This window comes from Pagrus pagrus (genome assembly GCF_965226575.1).
Source record: "Pagrus pagrus genome assembly, chromosome: 16".
Lineage (NCBI taxonomy): Eukaryota > Metazoa > Chordata > Actinopteri > Spariformes > Sparidae > Pagrus > Pagrus pagrus.
In genome coordinates this window covers 2779260-2803657 of record NC_140200.1, presented here as the reverse complement: position 1 = coordinate 2803657, position 24398 = coordinate 2779260, and the positions used below count along the sequence as shown (strand labels likewise).

The 24398-nt window shown below is 44.1% G+C and overlaps 1 protein-coding gene across 1 annotated transcript in view; it reads right to left on the bottom strand.

Moving 5' to 3' along the window:
* flrt2 (fibronectin leucine rich transmembrane protein 2) overlaps nt 1-22900 on the bottom strand; it is a 41539-nt gene extending 18639 nt beyond the window's left edge. Inside the window, exon 1 of the mRNA XM_084377996.1 lies at nt 22824-22900. The gene's annotated coding sequence lies outside the window, so the exon portion shown is untranslated. The remainder of the gene's footprint in view (nt 1-22823) is intronic.
* Between the last annotated feature and the right edge of the window lie 1498 nt (nt 22901-24398).

Here is a 24398-nt window from a genome sequence, read left to right as displayed (position 1 = left end):
TTTCTTATTTTTTTTGGCTGTACAACACAGGAGGCTCACTGTACATCTGAAGCGACTCAGGATGTCTGATAGCTAACAAAGCCACGGTGCCCCGTTGGTCCCGTCTTATCATCGCATTGATCGGGGGTGTATTCACTCACTTGGCAGAGCCCCTGATTGCATGGTTAGAAAATCCAAGTGGTTGATGTATCGGGTTTGATATGAATATAATGCGGTTTGCCCATGGGGACAATTCCATTTGTAAGACCGACCCCCTTTTTCTTGTCCGAACCCCTTTGGATTGTCACTTTGCATTTACTTTACGAGGTAAAGCTTTTAAACAATCGTCATAATGGAAAGCATGCTCTGGTGGTGACACCGCAATGATCTATATCAAAGCCATCTGGAGTATAAAAGGTCCCCCGCTCGTCTTTAAACAGCGTGTTCGGGCTCTTTAAAACCCGTTTCTTGAATTTCCACATTACATCCTGTGTTGAGGGGGCAAGTCAGTGAATCAGCTCATGCAAATGTTCTATGCGATTGCACTTCAAACGGCTTCGGGGATGATGACTTTAAATTTAGATGCAGTAAACTAAACCCTTGTCTATCATTGTGGTTGTGTTCATCCCCAAACGCCCTCACATTTCCTGATCTATCTACAAAAACAGATGTTAACAACACCGCGGCGTGCGCGTGCCTTACTTTCGAATGCAGCGACCTGTTTTTTATTAAATGCAATCTTGATGTATGTAATTCTCACGCTAAATGCAGTGTTTTCGAGGCTCCCAGCGTGCACTGCCCACACGCATTTGTCACGCCGAGCCACTCGCTCGATCCGCTGTTGTGATTAATTGTGCGGTTCTGCACAGATTTACTACGATAGGCCCCGCTGTCAAAGAAGGAGTGTGCGGCCTGGCTCCACAACATCCACCGTGCTGTGTGCAGCGCTTAAACAAACAGACGGGAGGCAGGAGCGTGCACGCGCTGGAAACGGTGAGGGTTTTTGTAGGTGTTCATTCCACACACACACTGAACCTCTTTGTTCTCCCACCGACCTTCATCCAGACACTTTTATTTGACAACGAGGTGTGCCCCGCAACAGCCGATTGGAGCTGATGTCCCTATGCAGCAGCCAGGGGTGGTGATTATGACTGTCATAAAACAGCCTTGGCTCCATCTCCTTGGTGTATAAGAGGGGGAAAACAATAGCTGGCACATGTGCTGAAAAAAAAAAAAAAAAGAAGACCATGGGGATGGCAGAAATTCCCCCTCCTGTTATTTAAAACTGCTAAGAGCTAGCAGGTATTTCTCATGACTATCTGCTTTCCCCTGGGTGTCGGGTATCTTCGGGGAGAGTCTCGAAATGCCTCAGAAAGGTAGTCGGAATGCAGAGACTGCACATGGAAGCATTTTAGACGACTGCAGAGCAGGCGGCCGCGGGAGAGATGTAAGACGAAACATTGCTCAACGTCCTCTTCAATGTATCTCTTGGAAAAGAGAGTGTTAACACATGTTCAGTTCCCTGGCTATCTAACCCGGTGTGTGTGTGTGTGTGTGTGTGTGTGTGTGTGTGTGTGTGTGTGAATGTGTGTGTGTGTGTGTGTGTGTGTGTGTGTGTGGGGTTGCAGAATAGTAACTGCCATGTCATAGCGGGGGTTGTGTAGGAATACGCCCCTGGGACTTCAGCGCTGGCTTCGGTCCAGCTCGACTGATACGTTAACAAGAAGAACTTGTTCTTATCAATGGGGCGCTTTATTCCTGCTGTACACACACACACACACACACACACACACACACACGCACACACACACACCGAAACATCAACAGACACACAGACGACAGACAGACACAGGAATGAAAACATCAAATATCCCAATAAACTCACACACACACACACACACACACACACACACACACAATTGACTTGCAGGCAAACACACACACACAAATGCAAATACGAACACACACGGCGACCAATAAGCCCACAGTCAAACAGACAAACACATGAGCCAGAGAGCAACAAACACACACGCACGCACACACACACGCACGCACACACACACACACACACACACACACACACACACAGATGGACAGAGGACACACAAACACACACAGCCCACGAGGTACAAAAGCAGTGCTGACATCAGGAATGCTCCTTCCAGATTCTCATCGCAGCACCTCACACACTCCCACACAGACACACACACACACACACACACACACACACACACAGCCCGCTTGTTATTATTTCTAGTAAGAGGAAACTGACTCTTTCAACCAGGAGGAAATTATGCACAGAAATACAGGACAGCAGAGAGAGAGAGAGAGAGAGATGTGGGGGAGATTTGTGTGTGTTTGTTTAAGTATAGGAGCGTCCCCGGTGGGTGGGCACACGGACCCCCGCCACCCAAAACCTCCAGGACTTACAGGATGACTTGTCAAACATCGGGCAGTTCTGTTATTTCACTGTGTTTTATGCCTCCACTTCCTCACGTACAGACGGTTCTGACGGGAAAAGACAAATGTGATATTTTCTGTGACGTAACGAGGCGATGGCTGCCGACGTGCACACGGCGCAGAAGAATCTGTTTTCTTTTTTCTTCTTGCCGCTGATCCCAGAGCTCTTATTGATACTAAAGCAAGACTATCGATCCGTCCGCCCCCCTAGATTTCACACACTAAATCACAGAGAATGGGCCGTCTTGCTTGTTAGCGCAGCTCTAATCCCAGCACCTGTTGAGATGACAGCAGCTTGAGTGGCATTGATCGACAACACTTGTGAACCCCCGTCCACCATCAGGACCACTAATGGTCTCCCCCTGGAGATCCTTGTGTCATAAAGTGCTTTGGTTTGTGTGTGTGCACTGTTAGCTCGCTACTGTTTTAGCTATAGCCAGTCATTTAGCCTTAAAGGTGCAATATGGAAGAAACAGCCACCTGTTGAATTCATAGTCCGAACAAATATGGGGCAGCATATCACCGGAAGAAGGAAAAGAAGAAGGAGGAAAAGAAGAAGAAGAAAAAGAAGAAGAAGAAAAAGAAGAAGAAGAAGAAGAATTCCTGCATTCCCAGTTTCATTCCCACGATGGCCAAGGCAAGGTTTCTTCTTTCTTCTGTTTTATTGGTGTTTGGCAAACAAGTGGTTTTGTGTTTCGGTTCATGACCTCTGTTTCTTCTGCTCTGTTTATTAAAGTCCTGCGTAACGTTGCCTCTTCTATGATCTTCTATCAGAACTATGCTTTGTGTCGACTAGTTTATTTACTTCACTATGGAAATGCATCTCGTTTCGATTTTTCTTCTTTTTTTGCAACATTTCAAAAGTCTGTTTGAAATTTGCTCGACTATCAGATGGAGTCACAAGCTCAGACGCACATATCTGAGTATTCGTAGGTCGTCATGAGGTGGATGAGGGGAGCAGGTGAAAGGAAAAGAGGACGGAGTCTGAGATCACGGATCCTGATTGTTGATGGGAGTAATAGCGGTAAAAGCAGGAGGAGATGAGAGCGCTGTCACCTCCTTGGCTGCTGCTCTTTGCTGACTCTGTGGTGAAGCCGAGTGAACAAAGTGCAGCGCCCGGCCCTTCCCCTGCTAATCTCTCAACATGGCCTACATAAATGAAAAGGCTTTTTGACAGAATTTAATTACAAACAGCATTAGGTACTTGTCTCTCCCTCTTCTATGTCTTGTCTTTCTCCACTGCAGACCTCTCACACTTCATCCTGCAGGGCAATGAACAGCCTTCCACTCGTGCAAACAAAGAGCTGTCTTTTTCTTTTTTTTCTTCTTTCTATCTTGGACTGCTGCGCACATATTATACATCAACACATATCCAGTATGTGTAAAAAATACAGCTCCCAAGGACAAGTGGTGCGTTACTCACACTCTGCACATGGCTAAACAAAAGAGTACAGGTCTGTGTGGAGGCACAGTGTTAAACCAGCCCTCCCCCCACACCACCAACAACAACATGACATTATTGCCGGAGAGATCTAAAAAAGCTCAGCGGTGTGTTTGTTTGCCGCCGTCAGAAGCTTTAGCTGCTCATGAAGTCACAAGATGCTGTTGTCTTCAGGAGTCTATTAAAAGCAGCACGCAGGACATTAAAACATAACTGCTCCTACTGACACACTCCATCATGTTCAAACAACACATGTACTGTATCTTTCCCCCTCGTGTGATCACGCTATCGTGTTCAACGAGGACCACTTTCACTTCTGCCGGTGCTGAGCACTTTTTACGATGCACAGTTTCAGTAACGCTGGCGATCACACGCCGTTTCTGCATATTCCACTTCCAGTTCTATTGTTGCAACATGGATGTGGGTTTTGATATTATTGTAAGTGCAGTTATTGTGGTCACGTGTGGACGTGTTACTGTAAATGATGTATGAAAGCAGACATTCCTCGCTGCAATAACAGCTTCGGAGAGCGAGCCGTGTTTCTGGGATTTAAGAACCGACTTCAGAGTTTTTCTTACTGTAGGAAATACAGCGGTGTGCTCGTCTGCTCCACACTGCCGACAAAAGATTGTGTCAACGTCTGGCCCTCGGAGGCAGCGAAGCAGAGAAACTAAAAGAGGACTGATCACAGAAGTGAACTCTCTCTCTCCTGTCAAGGCTGCTGTTTTCCATTCACGTTAGAGCTACAATAAGTAGAAGTGTTTGGTTCTGTGTCCGTGAGGAAACATCATTCAGGTGACGATGACACCTTCTTCACCAGCTCTGTTGAAGTTCACTGGTGATATTGTCATGGCGACAAACTATTGACATATTAATAACTCACATTATTATGTGTTCAAATGTCCCACGTAACACATTTATATGTCACACTCAGTGTATAGCATAACTCAGATTAAGGTACAGATCTAAGACCATAGTTGGTATTATTACACACCTGGGTATTGTTAATTATTAGCATTATCAGTTCCAGTAATCTCATTACTTTTCAGAGTAATGGTTTTTGTGTATGAACCATTCAGGGTTCAGCTTCTCGTCCAGCTCACAGGGAGTAAGCAGGGACTGAAGCTGGGGAAGTCAGCTAGCATCAGCCAGCAAACAAAGAAAAAAGGAGTAACTCTTGATATGAGAGAAGAGTTTCCAAAGATTTTATTTTTTTGTTGTTGCATAATTTGAGGAATAAGCTGGGTTTGTTTTGAGTCGGCTGGTGTGTGAGGTAATGACTCCTGGCTATGCTAACGTTAGCTGCCTACAGTCACCAGACTTCTTGTTAAAATGTCATATTACATTAATGTCAACTAATCTGCTGATTAATTAGTAAAGTAATGTAGTTCGGCTGCTTTTTTAAATAAATAATGTGTAATTGCGGTGAAAGAAATGATTTTCAGGTATCTTCCCTCAGATCTGTCAAACCTGTAATTCATTTCAGACAACTGTAAATACTTCTTTTGCAGAGGTACAGGACATTATCAGTCCTCACAAACATATTAGATGTAATTTATTAGGTTTTGTGTATTGTAATGAGGGGTTTCCTGTTTCAGTCAGCTTCCTCTCGGGTAATGCAGAATCGTCTTGAGGAATATAAATTATATAGAAGAAATGCTTAAAGACTGAAGAGACTTATTCAAGGAAGCAAAGCGGTGCACGTCGATCGTGGTTTAATATCTGTGAGAACATCTGCAGATGTTGCCGATGGTTATTATTCTGGGTCATGTTTCTTTTTAAAAATAAGCTTAAGACATTATTCCAACAGCATGAATAGTTTGCAATTACAGTTGTGTTCAGGGACCTGTAGTCCTGGGACTGACTGAGGCTGCGTGAGGCAAAAAAAAAAAACACAAAAAAAAACAAACAAGAAAAATCTAATTTGTTGACCTGATGTGGGTTTAATCACGCTTTCAATCCAACTTCTCCGCTCCGTCGTTATTTAAGGCTCCTCTGAAGGCGACTTGTCTCTCCCCCCTAATGTCTGCAGCGCTTATGGGAAAAACTCCCCAAACTTTATTCTCCCTTGAAACAGTTTAGTGATCTCTGCGGCAGAGTCAATAAATAGGACCACATAACATTTTTTTCCCCGGCGCTCCCTCGCTCGCTCGCTCGCTTCGGCTCCCCTCTTCCGTGCACGATCCAATTTCAGCCAGACGGAGGTGATCCTTCCTCGGGGCTCGTTTCAGCTGGAGGCCGCCGGGCCGTTTTAACACGGCGGAGTGAGAGTGAGGGATTTCTAATGACTCTGCACTCTGATAGTCTTCCAGTGGTGCCCAAGGCCTCTCGCCAAGGACCTTCCAACTCGACACAACTACTCATCAAGCAGTCACATAATTCTGGGAGTTTAGGCAGAGAGGGTTGGAGGGCGGGGGGGCCTCTGAGTCCAGGAAGCCCGGCCGTGACGAGTGTTAGCAGATGCTGATTTGTTGCTTCTTTTCACGGAGACAATTTGAGTGAAAAAGGAGAAAAGTCTCACTCGACTTCCGCCGAAAACTGCGACGTTAAGACGAGTATATATTTATCTTTACAGGAACATATTTAACAAAACCTCCGGACGTCCTGAGGGAGAGATTTGAAGGAAAAATACCTCTAAGAAGTTTTACCTTGTTAATGCAAATGTATCCCATGTATAATGAGCGCCTTGTCAGAAATATTAATGGTCCCCTATAGGTGAGTAATTAGTGGCGGAGCTGTCCTCAGGTATTCAGTAACCTGAAAGCTTTTCTGATTCAGTGGAATAAAGCGAGGCGGATGTGTTGAGTCAGGAACCGTCTCACACTTTTTTATGAATCATCAGCATTTATAATAATCCTGTAACAGAACAGAGACATTTACTGCGATTTAAAACCTTTTTCTGTGTATAAATCCAATAATCTTCCTCGTTACAGAAAGTTTTTCTGTTCATCTTTTTCTTCATTGTCTTCAGTTTTCTTCTAGTCTTCATTTTGCCAGCGAGGTTAACACAGCAGAAGTTTTCACCGATCAATATTATTTCCTTCTGCTTTGGTTTCAGTCTGGTCCGGTCTCAGCTGTCACATTCATGTTGGACTGCGGTTTGGCAGCGACGACGCCGCCTGTCAGGACATCGACTGTCTGAAGGGTTTGATTGAATTTTAAAAATAATAATCCTTATTTTTGTTGTTGTAGTTTTATTTTAGTAATGTCTTTGAAGACACGCCGCCTGTTTTCCCTCCAATACCTCAGAGATCACCTGTCAATCAATCAGATATGTTGGGTCTTTGTTCCTGTTTCTGGCTTCACAAGGTTTTTTTCTACCAGTTTCTTCTGATCGTGACAAACGCGCTGCTGCAAACTTAGTTACTGTATTTACTACATCTGGTTTAACTTGAATTTCTTACGTTTATCTTTCCCTTCACATTGTGTAACTGAACACTACAGTACTTTGTGGTAAAGTGTTATTTTGGAGCAGAACTGCTTCAAGAAATTCTCCGTTCAGTGTCAATAACCTTCACCAGTCGAAAGACAATTATTAAGAGCAGTTGAAGCTGTGATAATCTTTATTAGTGAAACTGCAGGTGTTATTTTTTCATTATCTTTACATGGCATCTGCTCGTATCGCTCACGTTTTAAACTCTTCAAACTCTTTCAGGCTCAGGAGAGTCTTCCTCAGCCTTTCCCCGACTCGCACGACCTTCACTGTTTATACACAACACAGTCGCTTCAGCTTCTCTTTCTTTTACATTTCACCTGACACCGTTCAGTTTATATACACTTGAACTGACGTGAATTTCTTCCAGGCCTCTCACTTCAACCGCTGCCTCCAGCCCGATCTATCACTTACCCCTGTTTTAAACCCTTTCCAGTGCTTGAATGTTTAAATCCTTTCAGCTCTTTTACCTGATCTGACTTCAGCTTTACTCACGGCTCATCATTTAAAATCACTTCAGCCTTATTCAGTGCTACACTTCAGCTGCAGCTTCAGCCTCTCTCGTCCATTTACATTTCTACAGCTGTGAGTAAAAGCATTGCAACTTTTTTAGTTTTTTAGTGATTTAAAACATTTTAACTGCAGAGAGACACACGTACATTTTTTCTATTTTTTTACTTCAGCAGTTACATACTTCACAGATTATTTTCTTGATTAATCAATTTGTCTTTTTGTCAATAAAACATCAGCAAAAAAGCAACAAAATGCCCGTCGCAGTTCTCCGAGCCAAATGTGTATCGACCAAAAAAATCAACTTCACCAAAAAAAAAATCTACTTTATATATAACTATTATTACTGTTTGTTTGACCGCGCAGCTTTAATTTCTACTAGCACTGAGCAACGGTCCTCAAATAACACACGATTATATCTCGATATTTTAAAATGTCCTCAAAATCTCTTCATCAACACGAGGACTGGGCGACAAAAAAAAAATATAAAAAAACATATTTCCCAGCCAATTACATCTGTGAATGCTGCAAAATTAACAGCAAATGTCACAGATTCTTACTTTAACATTAATGAAACACTGCGAGCCTCAGAGGTCACGGCGATGCCACTTCGGGCCACATGTCTGAGGGCGACTGCCGACCTGAAGCAGCAGAACAATGAGAGAGATTAACACAAAGGTCAGTCGCACCATCTCTCCTTTAACCTGCATCAATTCTGAAACTGGTTACACTTGCAGGACTATTACTGTCGCCGCAGGAGAATTGGGTTGCAAAGTGGCGATGCAAGGCCACGAACCTCATCCACGTGTCCCTGAGTGAGCCTCAGGTATTAGGATGCAGCGGGTGGAGGGGGGGAAGGAGAGCACTTAACCTCTATTGTCTCTGCGTTTGGTCATATTTCCCTGTCGCGGTCATGTGCCCGGGCTGATCTCCACTTCCTTCAGCAAATCAGTGTGTGTCAAAGACAAAACATAACACCGCGGGCACGCAGACACACACACACACACACACACACACACACTCAGACATGTCATTGCAGCGTGGGTTCATCACCTCCATCAAGAATGCTGCAGCTCATCCCTCCAGGAAGGGGAGTGAAGACACACACTCCCACACAGCTACAGTTTCTTACTTCTCAACATGTGCATGTCTTAGCAGCGCTCTTCCCTCGACAGTCGCCTCCTTTGACATTTAACCAAAGCAAAACAAATTCCACTCATGAGTGCATTACAATAGACAAGAATAAATGTGTAAGACTACACCCGGAGTAATCAGAGTGTAAAAAGCCCCCCTGGTAATAAGAAAAGGAGGACGGGAGGCAGCAGAACGACGCTCGCTCGCTGACTGACTGACTGGTGATATTTGTGCCTGTAAATGAGGCCGTTTTGTTTCGAATAATGATGCGGCTTCACCCAGTTTACTGGCTAATTTAAAAAAAAGGGGGGACCATTCCCAAGTATGACCCAGTGCAAATTGAGTGGTTTTATTCCTCGTCTGAGCTTTTGGTTTTTAAAGAAACGGCCTCGCTAAACCGCTGTTGCTTTTACACGTCTGGGTCCATTTATGTGAGCGGTCCCTGTTGTATCATTTCTCCCCTGTGTTAGCCGACAGTGCAGCTCCCTGTTCACCCTCCTCCTCCTCCTCCTCTTTGTCCCTCTTCTCCCTCTTTCCCCCCAGACACCATATGGGAGACAGAGACGCAGCATGTTTCCGAATGGAAAATTGATTATAAATAGACGATGTGAGGGATGCACGGTAATGATGGCGGAGAGTGCTCCGTCCCTGCAGCACAATGTCACCACAAGCTATCATCTGCCCCGACGCTGCGCTTTGATGCAGCCTGCTGCATACTCTTACGCTTTGACACCGGTAAGTCTATATGCCTCCAGAGAGCTCGCCTAGGGGGTCAACTAATGGGACCACTGCCATCCCTGCTTTTTGCTTTGGAAAAAAAAAAAAAGCAGCAATTTCTTTTTTTTTTTTCTCCTTCCTGAAGACTTGGTTACAATAACTACAGCTCTCACAAACCCAGATGGGGGACGAGCCGGAGCTCCGGCCACGTAAAGAGACGGAGAGAAGGAGTGTAAGTAAGTAAGTACCGGGCCTGAGCATTCACGGCCAACACAAACTGACTCACACCTTGGAATCTCTCAATTCGCCTGTAATAAATTGCAGTAGGAAGCAATTGCGTCGCTGATGTGCTGAGGGTGTTGAAATTGAAAACCCATGCGGGGACGGTGGCATGCTCTCAAACAGAACAGCGCCACATAGTTTACCATATTAGTAGCTGGAGGATGGAAAACAACATATGAAGCCTCCCAGTGAGCACAAACTGGGAGTTCAACGTTGACACCCGGCTGATTCCCGTCTGAACGTCTCAGGCCTGTTTTTTTTGTTTTCCTCCGTCTAAAAAGCAGCGACATCAACGCGACGTGATTAATGTGAAGGTATTTCTCAAAAGTCATTCTGCACCTGCAACGCTTCCAGGAGGTAATGGGAGCAATTTTGTACATTAATGTAAAATAAGACGATGTGCTTACTTGCCATGAATGCAAAAGTTCTCAGAGCGTTACAGCTTCGACTTCTCCAGACCGCAACTTGTGGGGCAGACAAAATAAATCCAAGGTTTTAACCAGAACAATCGCAGCGTTTGCGGTGGCTTGATAGGATAAGTGGTTGTCTGTTGTGCTCCACACATGCCAGGATTTTTTATTTTATGCTTTAGAAACAACTTTTATCTTCTATAATGTGCAGATAAGAGCATATCGGCATCTTAGAGGCCGACTAAAAGAAACCACATTCAGATTTCTCAGTTCAAAGGCAGGACAGCGAATCCCAGTGAAATACCAGTCGAATGTCTTTTCAAGGTAAAAATGCTCACTGGGCTGAATCTCTCTCTCTCACAGAAAATGTTTGTCAAACCTTCTTGTTAAGTTGTCACCACCTCAGCTCGCATATTTCCTCACAATAAAACACAGAAATACAATTGACAGCAGCAGCAGCCGCAATTATGAAGGCAACAAAAGAGCTTTCACAGAGAGATATGGAGCTGCAGCACAAAGCACCCGCAGGAAGTCCTTAGAGTGGTTTGAAACACAGAGGTGTCTCCTTCAGCCGTGCGCCCTGGCTGGTTAGTCGGCGTGGTAACACAGCCCTAATGCTCTGGCCTCCGATCTTCTCCTGCTGCATTAGTGCCCAGCTGAGTGGCGGTCAGCTCTGTTTGCTCAAACTGCAGGTGGCGTCGGTGACATGCATTAGTCCCCCTCCCGCCCCCGTGACGCAGGGAGCAAATGGCGAGCTCCCCCGGACCGCCGGAAGGGCCAGACGTAACTGGATAAAGGCGGTCGGAGGGCCTCGTCTGAGCCGCAAGTGGAAAACGCAGGCTGGATCTAATAGGAGTCCGACCCGCAGCCTGTAGACTGTATCAACACACTCCTCTTTGCAGGTAATTTGGCCTCAGCTGGGCCCGGACCCGTGTTATTCTGTTACATTCCCTCACGCTGCCTGTTCTGCGCTCTGTTCTTGCTCTCTGGTTCGCCGCTTTTTACAAGAGAGAAAACAGACATTCACTGACCTTAGAAACCACATTCTCTCACAGTGATGTACAGTCTGCACACACAGCTGATTTGAAATTAAAAAATATAGCCGGTTACGTCTTGTTTTTCCCTCTCGCATGATAAAAAACATCTTGTGTGTAGAGCCCACGATAAGCGCGGCAGGGGGATGAGATTGGACGAACCTTGTTTGCTCGGGCGAGCGTGAGGGTATCAGATAACGCCGTGCGTGTTTTATTGGGTGACGGACAAATAAAGAATAGCAGAACAACGTGTGGGAAGACAGACACCAGTCTAAAAGCCTCCATTCATCCCTGAGTCATGTTTCACGGGGCTGCAGTGTCAGGTTGGACCCTAATCTCCTCCAGATGCCCTCGCGGGAAAACAACATCCCCGCCTGCAATCGCCCCGGAACCAGAACACAGCGGCAAAACCTTGATAACGTAATTGATTTGCGAGTTTTCCGCCGTAGATGTTTTGACTCCGTATCTTTTCTGTTTACTCGTGTATCCTGTCTGTTCGGTTTCCTCTCCCCTTACTTTCTAGTCTTGATCAAAAGTGCATCTCCTTCCACTCATCAAGCTCGCTCCCCTCTGTACGCCTGCCTGTTCCCGTTGGATGGGAAGAGCGAGGGGAAATATATGCATAACCCTCCGCTGACATGACGTCTCGTTTGATGTGGGATTTCTCAGATGCCCCGTCTCTCCACTGTTATTGGAGATATTAAAGTGCTGCGTGGCTCTGTCTCTCCGACTCCTTAATACAAACACACACAGCATCATTTGCAGAAGCCAATTCCATTTCCTGCTTTGGAAGCTCGCCTCGCCGCCCTCCTCTGTTGTTCGGAAAGTAAATATAATCTCGGTCCAGGAACTTTAGAGGCAGGAGAGAGTTGCTGGCGTAGTCGAGATTGACTGTGAGGTTATTAATAATAATAATCGTATTCATTACCTGCTAATCTATTGATAATGTCAGGGTTTCAAGTCAGTTAATCTAAGAAGCCTGTGATAACATTTAATTTACAACGTCACAGAAACATACACACATTAAAACTCAACACAGTTGTACTTATATGTAACTGGGACTGTTTTTAACTGGGTTCTGATGTTGTTGTTGTTGTTTTGCATTTAAGATACACTTCTACATTTTGGGGTCGGCACACATGAGGGTCACTCCCACCCTTGTATGTGTAGAATGAAAATAAAGGTCCAGTATGTAGGATTTATTGGCAGTGAGGTTGCAGATTGCAACCAACTGAACACCCCTCACGTCACCCTCTCCAACAGTGGCCGTTATATACACGAAAAAAACTCAAAAAAAGACTTCAGTGTTTGGTTTGTCCTCTCTGGGCTGCTATAGCAAGATGGCGTCGGACTCCATGGAGGAGTTCAGGAGCCTGCGGGAGCAGCGCCGGTTTTAAAACCAATTTGACATCGCAAAGTGTGTAATTACATCACGCTGGCTCAAAAAGACTTTTTCCCGTAAGATTACACTGAAAGGGTTTCTGTAAAATGGTGGACCTAGTCTACCAGAGCCCCACCATTAAATCATTTTATCCCTGTTCAAGTTAGCCGGGTGCTTTGCTGGAAGTTATTGCTGGCCGCCTCACAATGCAGAAGTATCGGGGTAATGTTACACCCATGAAGTCAAAACGTGTTTGGCTTTATGTGCTTAATCAAAACACAACTCTTAGTTTCAGGTGATTATACACTAATGAAAACATAATCATGACTATGATATTTCATTTCTGCCCTAATCCTCTTAAATCTTTCACAGTGGACCATTAAAACTACAGCCAGGAGCTGATTAGCTTAGCTTAGCTTAGCACACTGGAAACAAGGAAAGACACTAATTGTTTACACCTCAGTTTCTGTTCAGTGTGTTCATCAGCAGGTTTTAAACCGGCTGGTAGGCAGATTTTCTCACCTGTGAGAGCCAGGCTAGCTGTTTCCCACCGGCTAAGCTAACCAGCTACATATTTAACAAACAGACAAACATGAGAGACGCATCAATCTTCTCATTTAACTCTCAGCTACAGTAGAAAGCAAACGAGTGTGTTTCCTTAAATGTCAAGGTAATCCTTTAAGCAGCAGAGCTAATTAAAAAGCATCCATTAGTTGTTTCAGCATTATGTGTGATTGATTCCCGACATTAAAACTGTCCGTCTGTGTTCAGACCTGCCACAGACGGACTGAAAATACCTCCACACCACGATCCATTTCAAAGGCTTGCAGTGTCTGAGCGGGGGATGTATCTGCCCTTGTAAAACAAACCCGTAAATACACATAAATGAAATTTACAAGCCAATTACATATCTGGAGTTGATTCAAACTTGTAAACACTGGAGGAGGCGGCGGCAGAGGGAGAAGGAGACGAAGAAGAAGCAAAGATAAGCAGGTCTTAAAATAACTAGGCCAGTCAAACAGAGGTGTGGTCGGGGACGGACGGTGCGGCTCCCGCTCCGGGCCGGGTCTGCGAGAAGGTCATGTGAAAGTGGAATGTGGCTGAGCTGGATGCTCGCCAGAGGCTGTTCGAGTCAAGAAAGATTATTTTTCTAAAAAACAAAGTGAAAACTGTACGTCACCTGGGAGGGATTATTCCTGCCGCTCTCAATACACTCCAGGTTATTTGAATAATTGGGTTTGGAAAACATGTGACATGTATCTCGCCACGAGGCAGAGAATGTTGGACCGTGTGTTGAATCAACAAAAAAAAAAATCAAGCGACGTAATGAACGGGCCGGGCTTTTTGCACGCTGCACTACTGGACAAACAATTACCCGGCAATTACTGCGAAGCTTTTTGAGATAGAGAGGGAATGCATCACTCAGCAGGGCAGCTGACAGCGTGAGCTAACTCAGCAAGCGACATGCAAAATAGGAAAATAACGGTGTTGAGTGCCAGAAGAGAAGATCGTCCGTGCAAAGAAACGCAGAATAAACAAGGAGGAGAAGGCAACACGAGGAAAGGGGGGAAAACAAATTCGTGTAGACAGGTGAAAGGAGCATACACAAACAAAAAGAGATATATCCAAAGAGAAGTGAACACATATTCAGCCTCTCCAGCGAGCGCTGTCAAAGCCTGGACGTCAGCCGAGCCTGCATGACTGAAAACAGGACCGGCAGGGAAGCTTCAGACATGTTCTGAACCGTTTCACTGAGAATGAATCATGTATCAGGAGGTATTAAAGCAGTACATATAAACAAAATGATTAAATTTGTTCCCATGTGAAAGGATGAATTTGTTTCCTGATATTATGCGGTGGATTTTATTTGGTTGAGAGGGTTTTAATAAAAGGAAAAGTTTAAGGTGAGCAATAACAGGAAGTCCAGGGAGTTGCATAACGTCTATACGGTGGATGGTTTGGATTTGTGTTGTTTGGACTAGACTTGTGATCCAAACCCACGTCAGTGAGTCATAAGTTCGGGTAACGCAACAGCGAAACTGACAGCGTCTGGTGAGACAAAGCGTGAGAGGATGGTTGAAGATGGATACTCAGGGGAGAGAAGATGCAGAAAACAGAGGATATGGGTGAAGACAGGCGCTGGCAGCTTAAACCTTAGTCCTCGCCGTATCCAGATTGGAATCAGATTGACTTTTTATCAAGTGTGGACGGCGAGGAACACGTAGAAGTCGAACTGTAGGTGGTACGAAATCTGACTCGAATCATCGTAAGTGATTGAGCCGAGCCACGCAAATCAAATTTTAAACTGTCCTTTACGTCACTCGCGAGGCAATAACACAGAACACATGACGGTGACATAACATCTGGCTGACAGGGGAACGAGTACCTACAGTTACCACTTAGGTTGAGCACCAGTTATACAAAGTGAAAATGCATCGAACAATCCTATTTATAGTGAGTACAGAGAAATGTATTTAAATCCCCTGTGACGGATAAACTGTTATAGATGACTATTGGAGACGGGGTCTTTTAAATTAAAAAACAACAACACAAAGATTAAAACAAGAACATGCAGTTTCATACAGTTCAGCCAGCGTGATTCAAGTCTTGTGAAGCCTCAAGATCCAAAACTAATTTGGGAAAAAATGATATTTAAGGCCGTGATGTGCGGTCAGACTCGTGCAGCCACACAAAAACAGTGTGAATATCAAAATCAACGTAGGAATCTGGGGGTTTCACCAGATTTGGATCCTTTAATACGGATGCATCCATGTGTAAGCAGCACGTTATTGTCGTAGCTGACAAAGTTAATGAGCGGTCATGACGTCATTAATGTGTGTCGTTGTGTTTAGAGTCAAGTTGTACATGACGGGCGGATCATGATCACAGGATCAGAATTTGGAAAATGTATTTTTCGTGTCAACCCGTCTTTAAATCGGTCGTATGGCCGCTGCACAAAGTGATGATGATGAAGACGATGTGCATGTGAAATTCAAAACGGCGAAGGATACACTGCATCAACGGTCTGAAACAAATAATGTTTATAAAGTGTACGTGTTGATTGTAATTGTTTGCAGCTGTATTTTAGTTTGTGTAAATAACCTAAACGTAGCCGTGTTCATTTATCATTTCATTTCTCTGATTGAAGACTTCATTTATGCCGCGCTTAAAATAAATAATCCGACAGGAGTTTGAGTGATATTCCTTTAAGTGCTCAATAAAACAGAATGATTACATTTAAATAAAGATATGTTAGCAAAACAGCCCAGTGCCACTTTGATTGATATTCCCTGGATCGCAACAATAAAAAGATGATTGGAGAAAAATGGAGATCATATTTTTGTTGCAAATGAACCTTTTATTTTAAACCGAACCATCTGAAGCTGCAGGAGAAGTCGGAGAATCACTCCGCTAACAAGTCATGGATGCATGAAACATGATCAGGAGGCCCATCCAGAGCTTCTTGGAAAGGGGTCATAAGCCCTAAAAGGTTTTGATTGTAATCTGAAAAAAGCAGCGAACCCTCTGAAATGTAGTGGAAATGCAGGAAATGGAAATGCACATCTGAAGTACAAGTACCAGTACAATACTCGAGTAAATGTAGTTTGCTCTCCACATGAAAGATGGCTGCACGTATTAACTCCACGTCTCTGATACAGACGTTTCCATTCCTCGTCTAATCTGCCATTTGGTTTCATTCTGAAAAACGTTCCTTATGTGCAGCAGTGTCGTTACCACAAGAACTGATCCTGATAGGTTTACAATGCCCGAACACAAAATGCACCATCGCTCGTAAATGACAAAAAGGTTTTCGGTCCGAAAGATCAGACTTACGAGACAAATTGAGTTTTTATGAGGTGTGAACATTAAATTTAAGATAAGGTGGGGAGAGATGAGGGGTCGAGGTGAGCTTGGCCGGGTTGGTTGGCTCCAAAATGCGTCGGCAGCATGAAGCCTCCTAAAAAGTTCAGTGTGGTTGGAGCAGAAAATCAAGGAGGCAGGGTTGTGTGTTGTGTGCTCGTACGCCTGCTGGCAGCTGCTGCGGCTGGCATTCGCCGTTTGCTTTTTTGGCTGCTTTCAGAGGGCTCCAAAGCAAACAAGAATTGCCCTGCTTATGGGCCGTAAAACTTGTGCGTCAGCTCACTCGATCACACACAGCACTGTACTTCTCAAAATGGCATGAAGTGTTTACATTTTCCTTTGAAACTGATACAAAATGTTCGAGTTATGATGAGAAATTTGAGGGAAACAACAGGAACGTACAGGAGGCTGTCCTCAAGCTTTGTGTAAGGACGTTTAGACGATGATACTGTGGCTGTAGTGCAAAACTTTTAGTTTTTCAGATAAAATAAATATAGAACAATATTTTCACCTCAGGTTCAGAGCTCTGTGTAGACACGGCAGCTGTTAACTGATATTTGAGAGCTAGTGCTGCTACGAGAGACGCCGTCAGGCCTGATATACGACTGACTGAAGCACGTTCCAGCCATGCGCAGCCTGCGAGCGTCCCTCCTTTGTCTAAAAGTCGTAAATTAAAAGTTTATAAGGACACTTGGAACGTGGAAGCTAGCCAGCCAGGCTAACTAACTTCCACTCAGGATCGGTCGGCTCGTTAGCCAAGCTCGCTAACATTAGCGTCGATCCCAACTGAATGCTACTTTTTCAAAATGTCATCAACTGAACACACACTTACTGCTGTGTTCAACTGAAAGGAGCGGCTCTGGTTAGCTTTAGCGGTCTTTCTTTAAGGGGAGCGGATATTTTGACGGTAAATGACCAGCGTCAAACTCACAGCAACAGGCAGCAGCACAAGGGAAGCAGAAGTGCAAAGATGCTGCTTACTACTACTATAAAACTGTGAATCGATCACTCTACAAGGTGGAAAGTTAGAGTCAGCGCACTAAATTCAGCCTGTAAAGACGGACTAGTCTCATTTAGCCGCTGTAGCCACACAAGCTTATTTCAAGCATCCAACCAAAGCCCAACTCAAAAACATGGTTTTAGGACTCAATCCGTACTTTGCATATTAAACATTTAGAATAAATAAGTATGAAAGATTTCCTTTGACCAGACGATGGTTCACTCATCACGTTTCTGTCTGGGGTCTGATTGCTGTCCTCCGCTCTCTGAACACGGTCGGTCCGGAGAGACGGCCACATGAGAGCACATGCGATGAAAATTATTACTGACTCTCTACAAGAGAGAGGAGTCGGTGTCTGCTCAAAACAGACTGGATTTGTTTCTAAGCATGAATGTCACTGAATCAACAGCTGCCCCCCAGCGGGTTAACTACCTGTGTCCTCCCACCAACAGAGATACTGAAAGGTGCTGAATAACAAGACAAGTCCAAACTGAAATCAGGGAAATGTAGTTATTAGCAAAAATTAGTTTTCAGTTTGACATGTTCATTCTTGTTACAGTCATGTCTTTTACACAATTGCTATCATAAAAACACATTTCAGAACCGGCCCAATTACACACCTGTCAGTTAATGTCATTTGTTATTTACAGTGTGGCGGTCCCTGGTTCTGCTCCATACAGACGGGCAACACGGGCCGGGTTTAAGTGGCTGTTTTGTGTGTTTATGGGCTTTCTTCGTCTCTAAGTGGCTTGAATTGCAGAGCGTCTTCAGAACATTGTTACCGCAGCAATCAAAGCTGTGATTTTCCTCTTTATGCTGCCGTGTAAAGAACAATCAGGAGGTGTGGGGAAATGTTCAGAGACTCATTGGAAGAAAAAAAATCATCTGTCAGCTCTCGTGTTGAGAGGCGTTTACCATGAAACTGAATGTTAACGTAGCTGCTATAAAACAACACTCTGGGAGCTGAAGGACGGCAGAAAGAAGGCACTTATTTCCTCCTGTGTTCTGCTCAGAGGTCAAGGTTGTGTTCTGGTGAAGTGTCTCTGTGAACGTCAGGTCCGACACAAACGGAGCCTGAGTGGTCACGAGTGGGAGATTATGAGGGTTTGATGAAAACAGCTACTGCTGGGATTAATCATGTGTGGTGTTGGATCGCTCCAGTCGGGCCTCCGGACACGTGTGAGATACCTGAAGCTTCGTGTTTTTCCAATCACGTGTCTGAGCCGCTGACTATAATCTAATGATTGGACTCTGAACGTCCAGGTATTATCTTCAGGAAATATACATTGTGACATTCTTTAGTTACGTGTTTATTTTAAAAGGAGGCACGAGGAACTCAAGCCTCGTAGGCAGAATGTGGGTTAACTTGCAGATGTATATATAGGCTCGTTTTTTATAGACACTTAACTCCAATTAACCTCCATTCTCCTCTTTGCCTGTAATCACATTATCCTCTGGTATTTGAGTCTATTTTTCTTTCATCCGAGGGAGGCCGTGTCCTCCCGCTACATGCCCAGAGAACGGCGAGGCAGCGCAAGAACAAGCTTCTCCTTGTGCTGGATCTCCCAGTTGGCCAGAGAAACCAGTCTATGGTCTACTCTCTCTCTCTCTGTCTGTCTGTCTGTCTCCCCCCTTCCTCACCCTCGGATCCTTCTCAATGCTCTCCTCACGGTCCCTTTTTAGCCCCTTTTCCTTCTGCTCCGTCGCTGCATATCTGAGCTCTGCCCTCGGGCCGTGTCCAGCAGCCAGACAACGTCTGATTCATGCCTTCAGTCAGCTGACTGTACTATAGGATTGTTGTGGGGGGGATTGACGCCTAATTGATTCCAGTGTAGTGTGAGTGTGCCTGAACAAGAAGGTAATGTGAAAGAACAGTTGGATATTTAAAAGCCAAGAATTCCCACAAAAATATTCTTGTTTTATTCTTATCACATCTGTCTTTATAATTTAAATCTGATACATTCAGACAAAGTGAGTTATGATTGCTGTCAAAATAATGATGTCAATTCTGGCGACTGGACGTCTTAAAATGGACAGTTGGAAACAGAGGCTCGAGTCTGTGGCTCTTTTCTTCCCCTGCGCCTCACAAAAACACATTCCAGCTGTCAAATACGCTCATTCATGTACCTCCATATAAAACCGTTTCTGACTACCTGCCTGTCCCCTAAAGCAATTATAGGTGAAGCAGCTCCTTTTCAACACTTGAACCCGTACGCGCCAAAAAAAGGTGCATGTTGAGCCGTCACCCACTCCGACACTTCAGTGACATATTTTCAGAACTGATTCATGAATGATGAAGCGTGAAAATTGCAGTGATTTTGAAGGATTGGAGAATGTCAGCTCAGTTCGGCTCACACAAGTCGACTACACTGCATTAAACAAAAAAAAAAAAAGAGATATTGTACTCTGCTACATTTATTATACAGCTGCGGCTGCTGGTTACTTTACAGATCGGGATTTTATACCCAGAATATGAGACGTTATAAATTAAAGTGCAACTACAAAATACTTCCTCATTGATTTATCTGAGAATTATGTGTTTTATTAATAAATGTATCTTTTTATCGGTTTATTTAACGTCTTTAAAAAGCCAAAAATGAGGAGCGTCTGTTTCTGACCAACAGTCATTTTTACTTCTTTAAAGACTTGTGGTGGTCGAGTCTATTGAATGTAACTAAGTCCAACTCGTCCGGCAGCATTTTAAAATGCTTCTCACATATTAATCCATCAATGAAAGTCCAATAATTTTATATTTAAACATTTAAACAGGAGCTTTTCTACCTTCATGACAAATACTTTTACTTAGATACTAACAGAGCGCTCTCTTCAATAACAATTCAATAGATACATTTTACTCTACATCGTCATGTTCCTTCTTTTAAGTACCATCACACGGAAAGAAGTTTCAAAAGTAACTTCTAAAAGTAATGGACGAATGGTTGATACTGTTAGCTAAGAGAAAATTATTTTAATTAAGACATAAGATGTTAAATAAGTAGCAGCACAAGAGTAAGTCTCAAAAAATAGAGCCAATAATAAAGAGCTACTGGAAGAAAAAAATAACAATTTGAATAAAAAATATAATAAAAAAACTATTAGAATAAAAGATAAACATATATACAGTAACTGTCCTCGTATAAATGTGCCTGTGCAAAAAGTGCAATGTGCATAAATGGTTGAAACTAAACTAGTTTTATCTACACACAGTTGTCTGTAGCGTTACTTAACATCCACTTTAAAACCATCTGCAGTGAGCTTGTGCAGAACGTGATGGTCGAACTGACGACGAGGTGCCTGAGTTCATCCGACAGTAACGACAGGCACATCAAACACAGCAGGCTGGGAACCACTAATGTACACTGACAACGCACAACAAGGGTGACCTTTAACTTCCTGTCCGTTGGACGTCCGTACCGACCGTGTGGGAACAAACTTTATCATAAAAGGCTCCAAATCAAACACTTCAGTAATGTTTAACTAATGCTCAACTCACGAGACTCGAATTCATGCGGGATTCAGTTGTGAATTCCTGTTGCTCACCGTTAACAAGTGATGAAGTTAAATGACTTTATGTGATTAGTTCACACTTAATCAGCTCAGGAATGTTAATTCACAGTTACTTCAAACGATAATTGATATGTGACCAAATTAGCTGGATTCCAGTATTTTCCCAGCCTCAGTGTCTGTTCTCATAGAAACATGAAGCTTTTTAATCCAACTGGCCGTCGGATGCAAACATTTAGATATTAAAACACATAAATCTGTGACATAAGTGAACTGAAATAGCTAACTCGATGCGTATAAATGAATTTATGAAGCATCTCTGAATTAACATTCTTTCACCGCATGATTTAAGCGTGAACTCGTCACATAAAGTCACAGTAACTCGATCATTTGTTCACGCTGAGCAACAGGAAGTCATGACACATCCTGCAAAAATGTGTGCATTGAATCATCATAAGTTCAGCATCACTTCAGTGTATGATACGTAAAGTGTTACCCAGAAATCATCTCAGCAAATGTGCTCATTGCAAGCCATGTTGAAAAAAGCCCTGTACATCTCCTGGAAATAAAGGTATTTATTACGCTAATGAAATGTTAGCGGCTGTGTCAGTGCTGGCAGGATATTTGCGATTGTTCTATAGGTTGTAATGTTTACTCATTAGTCACCATCCATTGGCAGTCATGGTCTGGGATTTGGCATGGCTGGCTGTTTGTTAAGTAAAAAAGCTGTGAATAAAACAGCTTTGTAAATTAAGTGCATGCAGGGCAGCGTTCCCTGGCTGAGAGGAAAAAAGAAAAAGGAGCTTTTGATCATAGAGATGTCATTATTTCCCAAGATGCGTGGTGTGTTTACCTGTGAGGAGCAATGGAGCACTTCACACCCATTTAAATAATGAGACCATTGCAAAAAAAGATGTTGGAGATAATTGTAACTGTTTCACCTTAGACATTTTTAAAGTTATTGCTGGAAACGCTCACAATTATTTTAAATTGCTTTTCTGCTCTGAAAGAAGGAGCAGGTGGCAGAATGTAAACTGGCCCTTACATTGTTCTGATTTTTTAAAAACAACCCCTGAGGACTGTTTTTTTTTTTATTATTATTATTATTATTTTTCTTTTAAATACAGTGTACTCAACCTTTTATTTGGCGTCTCCTGTAGGCCACCCATTAAAATCATTACCGCGCTTCAAACTTTGTTTTAAAGGGATTTGTCACCCGGAGGTTGACGAGACGAGTGCACAAGGTCAGAGAGAGGCGCGCTGAACAACAGGCAGTGAACTAGAAAGAAACATGGCAGCCATGAATAATGCATGGATGAAAGGTTTATCTAATGGCACTCTTAAAACTTTTTAAAGTTGATCTTTGCTTTCAGCTGGGAGACGCTAAAAAAAAAAAAAGCCCCTTTCGCTTACTCGCTGTAGTCATCCTCAGAACTCAGCTTGAGAGAAACTCTGATTGGTTTAATTATGTTTGCTGTGATTAAGCATCTTAATGGCACTCATCACAATACGAGACATGAATCACAATGATTCTGAGATGTGACATTTAGAGAGAGAAGCAGAATTTCTTCTCTTTTTCACTCACAGATTAAAAAAAACAACCAGTCCCTGAACTCTCCACACAAACACACACACACACACACTTCTGGCCCGACAATTTAAAAGAGGGACACTTACCGTCTTTGGACACTTAGTGGTCATGGCGGGGTCAGAGACGAACAGAGACGCAGACAGAGGCGAGAGCGCGACCTCACGGCATTACACTCACATCCCGGGCTCCCAGACACGAGGACGAGACCGACGGGGCTCGTTAACTTGAAAGCGCGGATGGAGGGCGGCAGGCTCGCTGGAGTGTGTCAAGAGGGGAGAGACTGCAGGCACCAGTCAGTCAGCCAGTCAGCCAGTCAGTCAGGCCGCTGTGAGAGCAGCGAGAGGGCGAAAATGAGACAGACAAAAGCAGGAGAGGATTCAAAGATGCCAGCAGTTTCTTCTTCCTCTTCCTCCTCCGTTTTCCTCTGGTGTAACTTAACCCCTCGAAGAGCCCCGGCGAGCAGACGCACAGAACCAGTTCCAGACCTGTCCTGCACCAGCGGCTGCCTCTCCCCCTTCTCTCTCGGTTTTCTCTCCTCTCTCTGTTTTTTGGTATCACTTAACTCTTGATTCCAGGGCCCGGCGATGAGCTCACCGCTGGCTCAGGTTTCAGCGCCTTTACTGGAATGCAAGGGCAGTCTCACGGAGAGGCAGAGGTGCCGGGGAGGTCAAAGGCTACTGGGGTAGTGTTGTAGGAACAGAAGAGGAGAGGAGGTGTCCGTCGTCTGGGGGAGTTCCAGTGGAGGGATATCTGAAGGGGCCTGGAGAGCCCAGAACAAAACAGGAGTCGCAGGGGTCACGGGTTACGGAAGTTGCAGGGGCCCGGGCAACATTTGACAGCTCTGGAGGCTATGGACTCGAGGACACCGAGTACATTTACACGCTCAAATACACACTCACACACACACGGACAACCTCTCCTAAGTGCGAGATTTATTGCTCACTTAGAGAGAGGGGTGTTGTCCTCAGGGGGAAAAGCTTGCTGTTTCAACATTTCAGCAGTCTTGGGTCAGAGATATGAATTATACAAATCAAAACACATACATAACTAATGAGGGCGACCACAATCACAGGAATGATAATGCTTTTATTTGCATAACACGTAGACAGATTGTGACACGGTGCTTCAGGCCTGAAATCAGGAGGAAATTCGGGAAAATGCAAATTAAAAAAACTGAAACAAATAGTCTCACTAACGGCACGGATGTGTCGGTGATATCAACAACAGTAAAAGCACCTACAGTGAGCACAGAAGAGGAAAAGATTTCCAAGGTGGTTCTGACCCAGCAGATCTAATGCAGGAAAGCAGCTCCGCCGTTTTGCAGGAAACAGCTAGCTAACAATGTTCAATCAGGAGCCCCTTTATAGAGCTTCAGACTTTTATGGGGCTTCATTTATATTTCATTTCCTTTTTCAAAAGTCTGTTTTTCTTTCATAATGTTATTTTTTTTCACGGCGCTGCAGCTGTCAGCCTGCACCCTCAACCTTTCAGTGCACAACTGGCCCGCTAGCTGTCGTTAGCTAGATCCTGTTGGCAACAGCGACCAGACAGTGTGACACTGTTATGGCTCCTCACAATGTGTGTGTGTGTGTGTGTGTGTGTGTGTGTGTGAGAGAGTATGAATGCATTTGTGTTACCTATTGGGGCATAAACTCTGTCAG